The sequence below is a fragment of the Panthera uncia genome, chromosome X (assembly GCF_023721935.1).
Source record: "Panthera uncia isolate 11264 chromosome X, Puncia_PCG_1.0, whole genome shotgun sequence".
Lineage (NCBI taxonomy): Eukaryota > Metazoa > Chordata > Mammalia > Carnivora > Felidae > Panthera > Panthera uncia.
The window spans coordinates 61304813-61320862 of record NC_064817.1 but is presented as its reverse complement, the minus strand read 5'-3'; the positions used below and the strand labels follow the sequence as shown (position 1 = coordinate 61320862).

Here is a 16050-nt window from a genome sequence, read left to right as displayed (position 1 = left end):
ATGCCTCGACCTAAAGGATGATTTCTTCTGCCTCCATCTGGCTTCTCAAAGTCAGAAACTGGTTGTCTTTGAATGGACTGAGCTGGTTACAGGGTGCCAAATGCAGCTGACCTGGACACAACTTCCCCAAGGTTTCAAGAACTTGCCCATTCTTTTTGGGGAAGCACCAGCTGCAGACCACGCTGACTTTCCAAGGGAAACCACACCATGTGTCCTCCTCCAGTATATAGATGAACTCTTCCTTGCCAGGGACACCCAAGAAGACTGTATGAAAGGTACCAAGGCCCTCCTGAAGCTCCTATCCTACTCGGGGTACTGGGCCTCTTGGAAAAGGCAAAGATTTGTCAGCATCAGGTCCAATACTTAGGCTTCCTCATCACAAAAGGAAAAAGAGAACTAGGACTGGAAAGGAAGAAAGTTATCACCACAATGCCACAGCCCCAAACAAAATGAGGCTTGTGTGAAATTTCAGGGACCGCACGGTTCTGTTGCATTCGGATTCCTGGTTTCTCAGCCATAGCAAGGGCCCTCTATGACCTGTTGGGAGGGCCAGACCAGTAGCTCCTCACATGGACTGAGGAGTCAAGGGCTGCTTTCACAGAAATAAAGTTGGCTCTGGGATCAGCCCCAGCCCTGGGTTTGCCTGACATAGAAAGTCCCTTTAACCTCTTCATACATGAAAAGGACAAAATAGCCCTTGGAGTGCTCACTCAGAGCATGGGACCTTGACAATGGCCAGTGGCCTACATATAAAAAAAAAAAAACAAAAACTTGATCCTGTGGCTGCAGGATGGCCACCATGCCTCAGTGCTGGCAGCCACAGTCTTGCTCATCAAGGAGGTAGACAAACTCACACTGGGACAAACACTTAATTCTAAGGTCCCATACGTGGTCACATCCCTCATGAGCACCCAAGGATATAATTTCCTTTCCAATTCTTGGCTGAAACAATACCAAGGCCTTCTCTATGAAAACCCACGGGTCACCTTCAAAACAGTAAGAACACTAAACCCAGCCACCTTCCTTCCCACGAAGGAGGGAGAACCTGACCATGACTGTTCCAAAGCAGTGGATGAAGTCTATGCCAGCTGCCCCGACCTCCAAGCCCAGGCTATAACAAGCCTGGAGATCACCCTGTTCGGCAAAGGGAGCAGCTATTTACAAGAAGGAAGATGAAGAGCATGATATGCGGTAACCCCAACCACCGAAGTTCTGGAAGCCAAGGCCTTCCCGGAAGGATGGTTGGCACAACAAGCTGAACTGTACGCCTTAACCTGAGCCCTCATCCTTAGCAAAGGTAAACGAGTTAACATCTATAATGATTCCTGGCATGCCTTCGCTACTATGCATGTACACGGGGCCATCTATAAAGAAAGAGGCCTCCTTACTGCTGCAGGGAAAACTATCGAAATCAAGGAAGAAATACTAAAGCTTCTTGAGGCCATATGGCTGCCAGACAAGGTAGCTATCCTACACTATAAGGGACATCAGAAAGGAGATGACCCCATAACTCAAGGAAATTGCCTGTCTGACAAAACAGCCAGAGTGGCCACCTGTGGTGACCCAGGTGAAGCACCTACCTACACTATGACTCTTGTGCCCCAGAGGGAAACCTCCCCACCCCTATACACAAATGAAGAAAGAAGTTGGGCCTCGACAGAAGGGGGCACACTAAGCAAAGAGGGATGGTGGGTCATGCCAAATGGGCACATCTTTGTCCCGTCGTCTATGGGAAAACACCTAGTGAAGGAATATCACCAATTCATGCACCTAGGGAAAACTGCACTAGAGGCCATCCTCAAAAAGAACTACTATATCAGCCAGCTGCCAGCATCATGCCGAGCTGTCAGTGAACAATGTGTAACATGTTGCAAAAACAATGCTTGGCCTGCCCCACGGCCCCCGCCTGGCACACAAAGGATGGGGGCCGCCTCTTTCGAAGACTTAGAGGTAGACTTTACTGACATACAATCAAATAAAGGGTTCAGGTACCTTGTTGTAATAATCTGCACATATTCAAGATGGGTTGAAATATTCCCAGCCAGAATGGAAAGAAGTCGCTAAGTGTCCAAAGTGTCCAAAGTTTCTATGGGAGATTGTGCCTCGGTTTGGTCTACCCTTAACTATACACAGTGATAACGGACCTACATTTGTGGCAGACAACAACTCTAACAAAGTCCCTCAACATTACCTGGAAACTGCACACTGCTTATGAACCCCAGAGCTCAGGGAAACTAGAGTGGATGAATCGCACCCTCAAGGAAATCCTGGCTAATTTCCATCAGGAGACTAATCTCTCATGGCCAGATTTACTACCGCTGGCCCTTCTGCATGCCCAATGCACACATGAGACTCTGGGATTCTCCCCTTTTGAGTTATTATATGGGCATCCCCCATGTTTAGGAAAACTCCCAGGAGACCTACACCAGATTGGAGACAAGGGAATAAGAGAACAGCTGCAGACCTTGGGGGCAGTCTTAAATAAATTACAGAGGTACACCATAGAGAGGGCCCCAATTTCCTTAGGGACCCCCATTCACCCCTTTCAGCCAGGAGACTCTGTGTGGGTCAAAGATTGGAAGAGGAAACCTCTTAGGCCACAGTGGACTGGACCTCATATTGTTATTCTAACAACTTCTACAGCACTTAAAAGTTTCAGGTATCACCCCACGGGTCCATCACTCCAGATATAAGAAGGCCAACTCAGCAGAACCCACAACCTGGTGGAGTGATCCAGATCCAGTCAACCTGCTTAAACTGACCCTCAAAAGGGACACTGGCCCCTGAGACCTCCAGCCCCGCTCCAGCCACACCCTGGAAGCTGGCTGGCCTGTGCATGGCAGAAGCCTGAGGAATCAACGCATGAACCTAGCCCAGGGGTTTGGATGCAACTCTGCCAGCCCTTGCCCCTTACTGCTGTCATAGCCCTGATCTTACTTCTTACTGTTGGGCTGATAGAGACTGAACCAACAAGATGGACATGGGACAAAAGATGCATGCTGGGTCTCACATACCTCCTCTGGATGGGAGGATTATTAAGTATCGCCTGCATATTATGATAACCTCTCTCACCCTCACAACTGCCACTTACCCACTTTGCCCCCAGGATTGTTGTATGACAATAAGGGGGTCAAGGGCATTCAGCACCTTCACCTCCCTCCACAAAGATTGCTACAAGGGAAAAACACCCACTCTGTCAGTCACCTGGTGCCCCAAGGACTAAATATTGGACCGTAGAGATTACCCAAAATGTCAGAAACCCATGTCACAACAAGGGCCTCCAGAGAGGGAAGCGAGCTTGCTACACTTACCTTCCTTAATGGGAGATCTCAGATGGGGGAGAGGTGGAAGAGAGGACCCTTCAAAAAGTTATAAAGGATACCCAGGACAGGGTAATACAAGCCATAAAGGCGACCACTAACCTGGAAGCCTACGAGGGTTTGAACCTTCAGCCCTCAATCAAATGCTTACCAATTCTCCACTCCAGCCTTGGGCCAACACTACTCTACATATCCTCCATAAAAAAGATAATCACTCCCAAACATGCTGGATGTGCTTGCCCCTTAGCTGAATGGCTTACTTAGCCACTCCCATCCCTTTGACCTGGGAAGCTCCTGAAAATCTCAAACCCAACACCTCTGTCTTAATTGGACCCCTGGCCACTGGGGTCTGTCTCACAAATGCGGACAATCGAATCTGTACAGTCCCAGAAGGTATGAACGGTACCTCTCTATGCGGAAGAAATATAACCTTGAAGAGGAATACAACCCTATGTTTAACCCCTGGGGTGTTCTATCTATATTCTAATTCAGCCTACTGATGCTTAAAGGCCAACTGGACTCAGATATGTTATTCTGTCTTCCTAACCCCTGAGATATCTGTATACACTGAAGATCAGTTCCTAACAGCCTTTAGCACCAAGTCCCAGGCTAAACAGGCAGTCCTGCTACTCGTTCTGATAGATGGAGGAATTGAGACAGGAATAGGAACTGGAATAGGGGGCATAGGTTCATCCATAGGACTATACCATAGACTATCTCAAGAGATAAATGAAGACATGGAATGGGTGGCAGATTCTCTGGTAACCTTACAAAACCAAATAAACTCTCTGGCAGCAGTGACCCTCCAAAATAGGCAAGCCCTCTACCTCCTTACTTCAGAAAAAGGAGGGACTTGCATCTTTCTGGGGGAGGTATGTTGTTATTTTGTAAACCAGTCAGGAATAGTTATGACTATGGTTAAGGAACTCAAGGAAAGAATTCAACGTAGACAACAGGAAAGTATCAATCAATGGAAAGAATGGGATCTCACGGATTGGGCATCCTGGCTTCCTGCCCTGGTGGGGCCCCTTCTCTCCATAATTTTACTTTTATCCATTTGCCCCTGTATACTGAATGCCATGGTACATTTTATTGAAAACACTGTTGCTCACCAAACTACTTCATGAATCTTAGCCTTCTGAGAGTACCAACCTGTAAAACTGAAAGGCGATGCCTACTAAAAGTTTTTTTTTTTTTAAGGCATCAAAGGGGGGAATATTGGAGAAGTAATAAAGTATGCCCAAGATGGCCTACAGGGCTAAAACAGACTCTGGTCTCTAGTTTAGAGACCCCTCCTCTGGTTTCTTCTTCCTTTGTTTGCTGTGCACACAAAAAAGCCCACAGATATGGAAGCTGATGGCTATAAATTACCCTCCCCACTTGCCTTTGGTGCTCAGACCTTTGGAGAAACAGTCTCCTCTGAGCCCGCCAGTGTTAAATAAATCTCTGATCCACCAAGATCTCTGAGTGCCGCTTGGGTTTTCTGCCAGTGTTCCAGTCTGGTTCTATAACAGGACTAATGTCTCTATATTGTACTTACCACAGGGAGTCTCCATGAGAAGTCAAAGAATTACATACAATCACCCTCCTAAATTTCCTCCATGTCAGTTAAGAAAGATCATAAATCCCGAGGAATTAGTTAATTGGGAGCTCTGTAGAGGAGAGGTTGGTAGAGTTCTACTTAATACTTCCAAAGGAAACGTCATTAATTGGGCTTCTGTAGGCTCTGCTCCTACCAAATACTCCAAAAAAGAGGTCCGATGGCGTTGATATCAAGATGATGACATCATTTCAGATGCAACATCTGATCCCATTGTATGGCATGAAGGAGGGATGACTCTCCCTAGCCCACGTTTACTTGATGGGCCAGTTCATTCAGAACTTCAGAAATTGGCACTGGATTATTAGGCTTGGCCACTTGGAAAGGCCACTTAATGAATGTTTCAAATAAATTCTCCATCTCTTTTAGATTAAATGGGACTCATAAAATTCAAGCATGTGTCAGACTTCCTTTTCTGTTTATGTTAGGCATGCCTCATTGGGACCCTGATAACAGTCTTCTTACTTGCCATAATTGTTCCTTTTATACTTGTCTTAATTTTACTATTTCTTTTAACCAGGAAAAACAAACCTTATATATCCTTAAGGCACATAATGGGGTTTGGATGCCTGTAATCATGGATCAGTCTTGGCAACACTCCCCTGAAATGTTTCTCATAGATGAAACATTGAAACATCTTACACTGCACCCAATAGTTTGTAGGTTTACTGGTAACTGCTGTACTTGGGATTATAACTATTACAGCTACAGCAGCAAGAGCTGGTTTTGCACTGCATCAGACTGTACAAACCACCCCACTATGTACAGAACTGGCATCAAGATTCAGAAAGGCTGTGGAACAGCCAAAGGCTGATTGATAGCCCAATAGAGAGCCAATTATCTGACTTTCAACAATCTGTTCTTTTTCTAGGAGATCAATTGATTAGTTTACAAGAACAGATAAAGCTTCAATGTGATTGGAACATAACCACCTTTTGTGTCACCCCCCATGCATATAATCAATCTAAGATATCATGGGACCTGGTGCATTGACACCTTCTTAATCAAGGTAACACCTCTGCTGATATAGCTCAATTGCAAAAGGACATCTATGAAACATTCAAAAATAAACTTGAGATGATTTCTGGTGCTCTGTCTATATCTGAGATAACTAATTGAATCTTGGAATTGAATCCAATGAATTATATAAAACTCTTAAGCTTTTCTGAGATTGGTAGTTTTATATTGATCTTTGTCTTATTACTTTGCCTATACCTAGTCTGGAGAAGGGGACAGTGAAGAAGCTGAGAATATGCCTCACAAACCTGTCTTCACCCTCCAGCTTTGCCAAATGAAAGAAAAAGGGGGAGATGTGGGAGATGCAGGAGAGAAGCATCGAACAAAGGAAAAGACTTCAAAACAGAAGAGCTGGATAAAGTGCAAGGCCTTAGGACATGTTTACACAGCTGAACCAGCTTCTGCTTGTAAGGTATGCCTAGAGCCATTAACATTGTCCAGCGCCAGATCCTCCTTCACACCTGACCATTCCTAGTGTTATGGAAACCAATTAACTTGAAATTCAACCTTGAAAAGTTAAACCATTAGATTGATTAACACACTTGCTTAGCTGACTTTATGCATATAGTCTTTAGCAATTATCCTAATAAAAAAAAAGCTTCATTCTGGAGTCAGGGCCTCATTCTGACTCAAGTATAAGGACCTTCACTTAACTGCATTTTGTTTCCAGACTCATCTTTTGCGACTCCAGCCATACTCCCTACAACAATAAAGTCCACAAACTAAAACCTACACACCTTGTTCCATAGGATATTTTCACTTTTCCACACACACCGTCTCCAAATAAAATAAAATAAGCAGTCTTTACTCACTTTTGTTAAATTTCAGCTCTGTAATAACTAGCTTGATTAATGTGTTCTCAAAGCCACAAAAGATTAGGAATTAATTGAAAAGTAAGGGACTTCATTAGACAGGTCCACTGACCATGGCAACAAGTAAGAAAATATAGTCTAAAAATGTGGAAAAAGAAGCTCTGATAAAATCAAATATATAAGAATTAGAGGGGCCTAGGTGGCTCAGTTGGTTGAGCATATGACTTCGGCTCAGGTCATGATCTCGCTCTCTGTGAGTTCAAGACCTATGCCGTATTCTGTGCTGACAGCTAGGAGCTTGGAGCCTGTTTCAGATTCTGTGTCTCCCTCTCTCTCTGTCCCTCCCTGACTCATGTTCTGTCTCTTTCTCTCTGTCAAAAAATAAAAATAAATAAATAAATAAAATAAAATAAAATAAAATAAAATAATTAAAATTCAATGAGGCCATTTCAGTGGTACATACAAGCAAAATTTCAATAGCTACAAATTTTAATACCTCTCCAAGTAGCCAATATATACAGTACAATAATTGATGTTTATAATGACCTTCAATCATTCTGAAAAGGTAACATTAAATGTTAGAGTTGAAGGTCTTCTTAACACTAACACTAAAACTACCAAAAACTAATATTTCTAAAGTGTTTGGGGGTGTAGAAAGCACTTTCCAAAAAGTATGCCTCATATTAAGATCATCTACTCTAGCCCCCTTGTGGACATAAAATTAAAACCCAGGAGGAACCAAGATGGCAAAATAGCATGGAAGTTTTTTGTGTCTCACGTCCATGAAATACAGCCAGACCAACAGTAAACTATCCTGCACACCTAGAAAACTGATTGGAGGATTAACACAATAATCTGCACAACCTGAACCACAGAATTCAGCAGGTACACGATGTGGAGAGGTCAACTTGGGGAGCAAGAAGCCACGGGGAGGGAGGTGCTTTTGTGGGCAGAGACAGGATGAAGATGGGGAAGGAGAGGATATGGGAAAAGCACCCGTCCCAAAAAGCAGCAAGAGAGAAAGTGGAAAATTGGAAACAGCCACAGTGACTAAACTAAAAAGGGAGAAAGGAGGCAGGAGAGGGTTTAAATTTCATTAAGACTGTAAACAAGGGGAGTGCAAAGGCTGCAACTCTGCAATTTGATACCTGGTGGTGCTCTGGTGGGAAGGGAAAATCCCCAGGAACAGAATGGGGTCTGGGAGGTTCTCGGGTCACATGGGGAAAAGCGGTTCCACTGCTGGAAGGACATTTGGTAGAGACTGTTGAAGCCATCTGGTCCCAGCAGACCCCAGAAAACGGCCATATTCGCTGGTGCTGGAACAAGGTCCTTAAGGATGAAGCCTGGTGCCAGATGTGTGTTGTGATTTCCATAATCCCTGAAACGCTGCTGCTACACTGTCTTGCGAACATTTTCTGGGATGGGCTGGCATCTGGCAGCAGGGGCCAGAAAGCGTTCCTGGGTGCAGCTGACATTTGGCCTTTGCTCATTCAGCCATTGCTCGGTGAGACCCTCCCACAGAGGGGAAGAATGAGTCAAAGCCACAGTCCTTCAGTAGTAAGGGGCCAGGGAAAACAGATGCATCTAAGACAAAACTCAGGAGAGAGGTACTCCCTGGGGCCTGGTCACGGACAGTGAAAAAGCAGGGAATGGACAAAAACTGAAGACAGAGAATGGGTGCGCAATTGCTGATCTGGGAGAACAGAGTTCCAATACTAGCGACTGGGTAGCTGGGTGACACCATTTTCACTGCAACTGTGCATGCGTATACACACCTACTAGCGCCACAACACTCCACCCCAGTAGGCTAGCAGCTCCATCTATTGGAGAACTGAGCCTTTACACTGAGTCCGGCCCAACTGGGCCAACCTTTCTCTTCAAGAACACAAGTCTCACCACCTACTTATTTTATGGTATATAAAGTGCTTCATACCCTGACTTCTAGTGGAAAACAAAGTAATTTCAGTCCTATTTCAATCTGTTAGCAGCTCCATGTATTCAATTTTCTTTTTTCTTTTACACTTTTCTTTTTCTTGAATACAGAAAGAGAAAAAATCATTTTTATTTTCAATTTTTATTAAAAATATTTTCTTTAATTTTTTTCTACTACATTCTTTACTTTTCTGTAATTTTTTTCAAATTCTATGTAACTCCCATCATCTCATTTTGGTCTATTTCAGTGTATTCATTTTTTTAAATTCTCAAACGATTTCATTTTTTCCCCTTTTTTTCCTCTAACCATTCAAACTTCCTTCAACGCTCAGACCAAAACACACCTAGGATGTAGCATCATTCATTCGATCCTTTGTGTGTGTGTGTGTAATTTTTTAATTTTAATATTTTTTAAGTTTTAATTTTTTAATTTTAATTTTTCTACCTCATTAATTCCTTTTCTCTCTTCAAAATGATAAAACAAAGGAAATAAGCCCAAAAGAAAGAACAGCCAGGGATTTAAAGAACACAGATACAAGCAAGATGTCTAAACAAGAATTTAGAATCACGATTATAAAAATACTAGCTGGAGTCGAAAATAGATTAGAATCCCTTTCTGCAGAGATAAGAGAAGTAGAAAATAATCAGAATGAAATTAAAAATGTTATAACTGAGCTGCAATCACGGATGGATGCTGCAGCGGCAAGGATTGATGAGGCAGAACAGAGAATCAGCAATGTAGAGGACAAACATATAGAGAATAATGAAGCAGAAAAAACAGGGAGATTAAGGCAAAAGAGCAAGATTTAAAAATTAGAGAAATCAGTGACTCATTAAAAAGGAACAACATCAGAATGATAGGGGTCCCAGAAGAGGAAGAGAGAGGAATAGGGGTAGAAGGGTTATGTGAGTAAATCATAGCAGAGAGCTTTCCTAACCTGTGGAAAGACACAGACATCAAAATCCAGGAATCACATAGGACTCTCATTAGATTAAACAAAAATCAACCATCAACAAGGCATATCATAGTCAAATTCACAAAATACTCAGGCAAGGAGAGAATCATGAAAGCAGCAAGGGAGAAAAAGTCCCTAACATACAAGGGAAGACAGATCAGGATTGCAGCAAAACTATCCACAGAAACTTGGCAGGCAAGAAAGGAGTGGCAGGATATATTCAATGAGCTGAATCAGAAAAGTATGTAGCCAAGAATTCTCTATCCAGCAAGGCTGTCATTCAAAATAGCAGGAGAGTTAAAAAGTTTCCCATACAAACTAAAATAAGAGTTTGTGGCCACTAAACCAGCCCTGCATGAAATTTTAGGGGAGACTCTCTGAGGGGAGAAAAGATGAAAATATATAAATATATAAGCATATATATATATATATACATATATATATATCAAAAGCAACAAAATTAGAAAGATTAGATTAGATTAGAAATATTAGAACACCATCAGACCATCAGAAACTCCAACTCTGCAAGCATCATAATGGCAATAAATTCATATCTTTCAGCACTCACTCTAAATGTCAATGTACTCAATGCTCCAATCAAAAGACATAGGGTAACAGAATGGATAAGAAAACAGGATCCATCTATATGCTGTTTACAAAAGACCCACTTTAGACCTAAAGACACCTTCAGATTGAAAGTAAAGGGATGGAGAACTATCATAATAATGGTCAACAAAAGAAAGCCGGAGTAGCCATACTTATATAAGACAATCTAGACTTTAAAATAAAGACTGTATCAAGAGATGCAGAAGGGCATTATATCATAGTCAACCGGACTGTCCACCAAGAAGACCTAACACTTGTAAACATATATGCGCCAAATGTGGAGCACCCAATTATATAAATCAACTAATAACAAACATAAAGAAACTCAATGATAGTAATACAATAATAGTAGGAGACTTCAACACCCCACTCACAGCAATGGACAGATCATCTAATCAAAAAATCAACAGAGAAACAATGGCTTTGAATGACACACTGGACTATATTGACTTAACAGATATATTCACAACATTTCATCCTAAAGCAGCAGAATATATATTCTTCTTCAGTGCACATAGAACGTTCTCCAGAATAGACCACATACTGGGACACAAATCAGCCCTCAACAAGCACAAGAAGATCGGGATCATACCATGTATATTTTTAAAACACAACACTATGAAACTCGAAATCAACCACAAGAAAAATTTGGAAAGGTAACAAATACTTGGAGACTGAAGAACATGCTACTAAAGAATGAATGGGCTAACCAAGCATTTAAAGAGGAAATTAAAAAGTATCTGGAAGTAAATGAGAATGATAACACCACAACCCAAAACCTCTGGGATGCAGCAAAGGTGGTCATCAGAGGAAAGTGTATAGCAATCCAGGCCTTCCTAAAGAAGGAAGAAAGATCTCTGACACACATCCTAGACTTACACCTTAAACAGCTGGAAAAAGAACAGCAAATAAAACCCCAAACAAGCAGAAGACAGGAAGTAATAAACATTAGAGCAGAAATTAATGCTATCAAAACCAAAAAAAAAAACCAAAAAAAAAACAAAAAAAACAAAAACCAGTAGAACAGATCAATGAAACCAGAAGCTGGCTCTTTGAAATAATTAACAAAATTGATAACCCACTAGCCAGTTTGATCAAAAAGAAACAGGAAAAGACCCAAATAAATAAAATCAAGAATGAAGGAGGAGAGATCACAACAAACACAGCAGAAATAAAAACAATAATAAGAGAATATTATGAGCAATTATATGCCAATAAACTGGGCAATATGGAAGAAATGGACAAATTCCTAGATACATATACACTACCAAAACTGAAACAGGAAGAAATAGAAAATTTGAACTGACCCATAATCAGTAAGGAAATAGAATTAGTAATCAAGGGGCGCCTGGGTGGCGCAGTCGGTTAAGCGTCCGACTTCAGCCAGGTCACGATCTCACGGTCCGTGGGTTCGAGCCCCGCGTCGGGCTCTGGGCTGATGGCTCAGAGCCTGGAGCCTGTTTCCGATTCTGTGTCTCCCTCTCTCTCTGTCCCTCCCCCGTTCATGCTCTGTCTCTCTCTGTCCCAAAAATAAATAAACGTTGAAAAAAAAATTTTTAAAGAATTAGTAATCAAAAATCTCCCAAGACAGATACCATATGTTTTCACTCTTATGTGGATCCTGAGAAACTTAACAGAAATCCGTGGGGGATTGGGAAGGAAAAAAAAAAGAAGTTAGAGAGGGAGGGAGCCAAAGCATAAGAGACTCTTAAAAACTGAGAAAAAACTGAGGGTTGATGGGGGGTGGGAGGGAGGGGAAGGTAGGTGATGGGTATTGAGGAGGGCACCTTTTGGGATGAGCACTGGGTGTTGTATGGAAACCAATTTGACAATAAATTTCATATTAAAAAAAAAGAAATGCAAGAGACTTGGCCATCATCCATTGTTGGGTTAAGTAGCTCCTTTGTGTAATGGGATACCATTTAAATGAAACTGGGGAAACAGTATAAATGTATATACACTTTATACAAGTTCACTCTTAAATGTGATATAAAATATACATAACATAAAAATACAGGAAGTGATACCTAGGGGGCAGTTCTCCAAAATATAACTTATTATTTTGTGTGTTGGGATTTGAAAGCTTTTATTACATTGATTTCTTTATTACACTGTTTTGCTTTCCTTTAATTAAAAAATAATTAAAAAAAGCAACAATAGAGGAACTGGGAAGATGGCGGAGTAGGAGGACGCTGGGCTCACCGCCCATCCTGCTGCTCACTTAGATTCCACCTACACCTGCCTAACTAACCCAGAAAACCACCAGAAGACTAGCAGAATGAAGTCTCCGGAGCCAAGCGCAGACGAGAGGCCCACGGAAGAGGGTAGGAAGGGCGGCGAGGCGCTGCGCACTCCACGGACTGGCGGGAGGGAGCCGGGGCGGAGGGGCAGCTCCCCGGCCAAGCAGAGCCCCTGAGTCTGGCTGGCAAAAGCAGAGGGGCCTGATGGACTGTGTTCCGACAGCAAGCGCGACTTAGCGTCTGGGAGGTCATAAGTTAACAGCTCTGTTCAGAAAGCGGGAAGGCTGGAGGACAAAGGGAGGGAGAGCTGCTGAGCCCCCGGAAGACAGAGCTCAGTTTGGTGGGGAACAAAGGCGCTCGCCAGCGTCATCTCCCCCGCCCATCCCCCAGCCAAAGTCCCAAAGGGAACCAGTTCCTGCCAGGTAACTTGCTCGCTCTGTGCAAACACCCAACTCTGTGCTTCTGTGGAGCCAAACCTCCAGCAGCGAATCTGACTCCCTCCCGCTGCCACAGGGCCGCTCTTAAAGTGGACCACCTAAGGAGAAGCGAGCTAAGCCTGCCCCTCCTGCCCCTGTGCACCTTGCCTATCCACCCCAGCTAATACGCCAGATCCCCAACACCACAAGCCTGGCAGTGTGCAAGTAGCCCAGACGGGCCACGCCACCCCACAGTGAATCCCGCCCCTAGGAGAGGGGAAGAGAAGGCACACACCAGTCTGACTGTGGCCCCAGCGGTGGGCTGGGGGCAGACATCAGGGCTGACTGCGGCCCCACACACCAACTCCAGTTATACACCACAGCACAAGGGAAGTGCCCTGCAGGTCCTCACCACTCCAGGGACTATTCAAAATGACCAAACGGAAGAATTCCCCTCAGAAGAATCTCCAGGAAATAACAACAGCTAATGAACTGATTAAAAAGGATTTAAATAATATAACAGAAAGTGAATTTAGAATAATAGTCATAAAATTAATCGCTGGGCTTGAAAACAGTATACAGGACAGCAGAGAATCTCTTGCTACAGAGATCAAGGGACTAAGGAACAGTCACAAGGAGCTGAAAAGCACTTTAAACGAAATGCAAAACAAAATGGAAACAATGACAGCTCGGACTGAAGAGGCAGAGGAGAGAATAGGTGAACTAGAAGATAAAGTTATGGAAAAAGAGGAAGCTGAGAGAAAGAGAGATAAAAAAATCCAGGAGTATGAGGGGAAAATTAGAGAACTAAGTGATACACTAAAAAGAAATAATATACTCATAATTGGTATCGCAGAGGAGGAAGAGTGAGGGAAAGGTGCTGAAGGTGTACTTGAAGAAATAATAGCTGAGAACTTCCCTGAACTGGGGAAGGAAAAAGGCATTGAAATCCAAGAGGCACAGAGAACTCCCTTCAGACGTAACTTGAATCGATCTTCTGCACGACGTATCATAGTGAAACTGGCAAAATATAAGGATAAAGAGAAAATTCTGAAAGCAGCAAGGGATAAACGTACCCTAACTTATAAAGGGAGACCTATAAGACTCGTGACTGATCTCTCTTTTGAAACTTGGCAGGCCAGAAAGGATTGGCACGATATCTTCAGTGTGCTAAACAGAAAAAATATGCAGCCGAGAATCCTTTATCGAGCAAGTCTGTCATTTAGAATAGAAGGAGAGATAAAGGTCTTCCCAAACAAACAAAAACTGAAGGAATTCGTCACCACGAAACCAGCCCTACAAGAGATCCTAAGGGGGATCCTGTGAGACAAAGTACCAGAGACATCACTACAAGCATAAAACATACAGACATCACAATGACTCTAAACCCATATCTTTCTATAATAACACTGAATGTAAATGGATTAAATGCGCCAACTAAAAGACATAGGGTATCAGAATGGATAAAAAAACAAGACCCATCTATTTGCTGTCTACAAGAGACTCATTTTAGACCTGAGGACACCTTTAGATTGAGAGTGAGGGGATGGAGAACTATTTATCATGCTACTGGAAGCCAAAAAAAGCTGGAGTAGCCATTCTTATATCAGACAAACTATACTTTAAATTAAAGGCTGTAATAAGAGATGAAGAAGGGCATTATATAATAATTATAGTGTCTATCCATCAGGAAGAGCTAACAATTATAAATGTCTATGTGCCAAATACTGGAGCCCCCAAATATATAAAACAATTACTCACAAACATAAGCAACCTTATTGATAAGAATGTGGTAATTGCAGGGGACTTTAACACTTCACTTACACAAATGGATAGATCATCTAGACACATGGTCAATAAAGAAACAAGGGCCCTGAATGACATCTTGGATCAGATGGACTTGACAGATATATTTAGGACTCTGCATCCCAAAGCAACAGAATATACTTTCTTCTCGAGTGCACATGGAACATTCTCCAAGATAGATCATATACTGGGTCACAAAACAGCCCTTCATAAGTATACAAGAATTGAAATTATACCATGCATACTTTCAGACCACAATGCTATGAAGCTTGAAATCAACCACAGGAAAAAGTCTGGAAAACCTCCAAAAGCATGGAGGTTAAAGAACACCCTACTAACGAATGAGTGGGTCAACCAGGCAATTTGAGAAGAAATTTAAAAATATATGGAAACAAATGAAAATGAAAATACAACAATCCAAACACTTTGGGATGCAGCGATGGCAGTCCTGAGAGGAAAATGCATTGCAATCCAGGCCTATCTCAAGAAAGAAGAAAAATCCCAAATACAAAATCTAACAGCACACCTAAAGGAAATAGAAGCAGAACAGCAAAGGCAGCCTAAACCCAGCAGAAGAAGAGAAATACTAAAGATCAGAGCAGAAATAAACAATATAGAATCTAAAAAAACGGTAGAGCAGAACAATGAAACCAAGAGTTGGTTTTTACAAAAAAAAATTAACAAAATTGACAAACCTCTAGCCAGGCTTCTCAAAAAGAAAAGGGAGATGACCCAAATAGATAAAATCATGAATGAAAATGGAATGATTACAACCAATCCCTCAGAGATACAAACAATTATCAGGGAATACTATGAACAATTATATGCCAACAAACTGGACAACCTGGAAGAAATGGACAAATTCCTAAACACCCACACTCTTCCAAAACTCAATCAGGAGGAAATAGAAAGCTTGAACAGACCCAGAACCAGCGAAGAAATTGAATAGGTTATCAAAAATCTCCCAACAAATAAGAGTCCAGGACCAGATGGCTTCCCAGGGGAGTTCTACCAGACTTTCAAAGCAGAGATAATACCTATCCTTCTCAAGCTATTCCAAAAATAGAAAAGGAAGGAAAACTTCCAGACTCATTCTATGAAGCCAGTATTACTTTGATTCCTAAACCAGACAGAGACCCAGTAAAAAAAGAGAACTACAGGCCAATATCCCTGATGAATATGCATGAAAAAATTCTCAATAAGATACTAGCAAATCGAATTCAACAGCATATAAAAAGAATTATTTACCATGATCAAGTGGGATTCATTCCTGGGATGCAGGGCTGGTTCAACATTCGCAAATCAATCAACGTGATACATCACATTAATAAAAGAAAAGAGAAGA

The 16050-nt window shown here is 42.2% G+C and overlaps 1 pseudogene; it reads left to right on the top strand.

Moving 5' to 3' along the window:
• The first annotated feature begins 3571 nt into the window (after positions 1-3571).
• LOC125931333 (telomere attrition and p53 response 1 protein-like) overlaps positions 3572-16050 on the top strand; it is a 47776-nt pseudogene continuing 35297 nt past the window's right edge.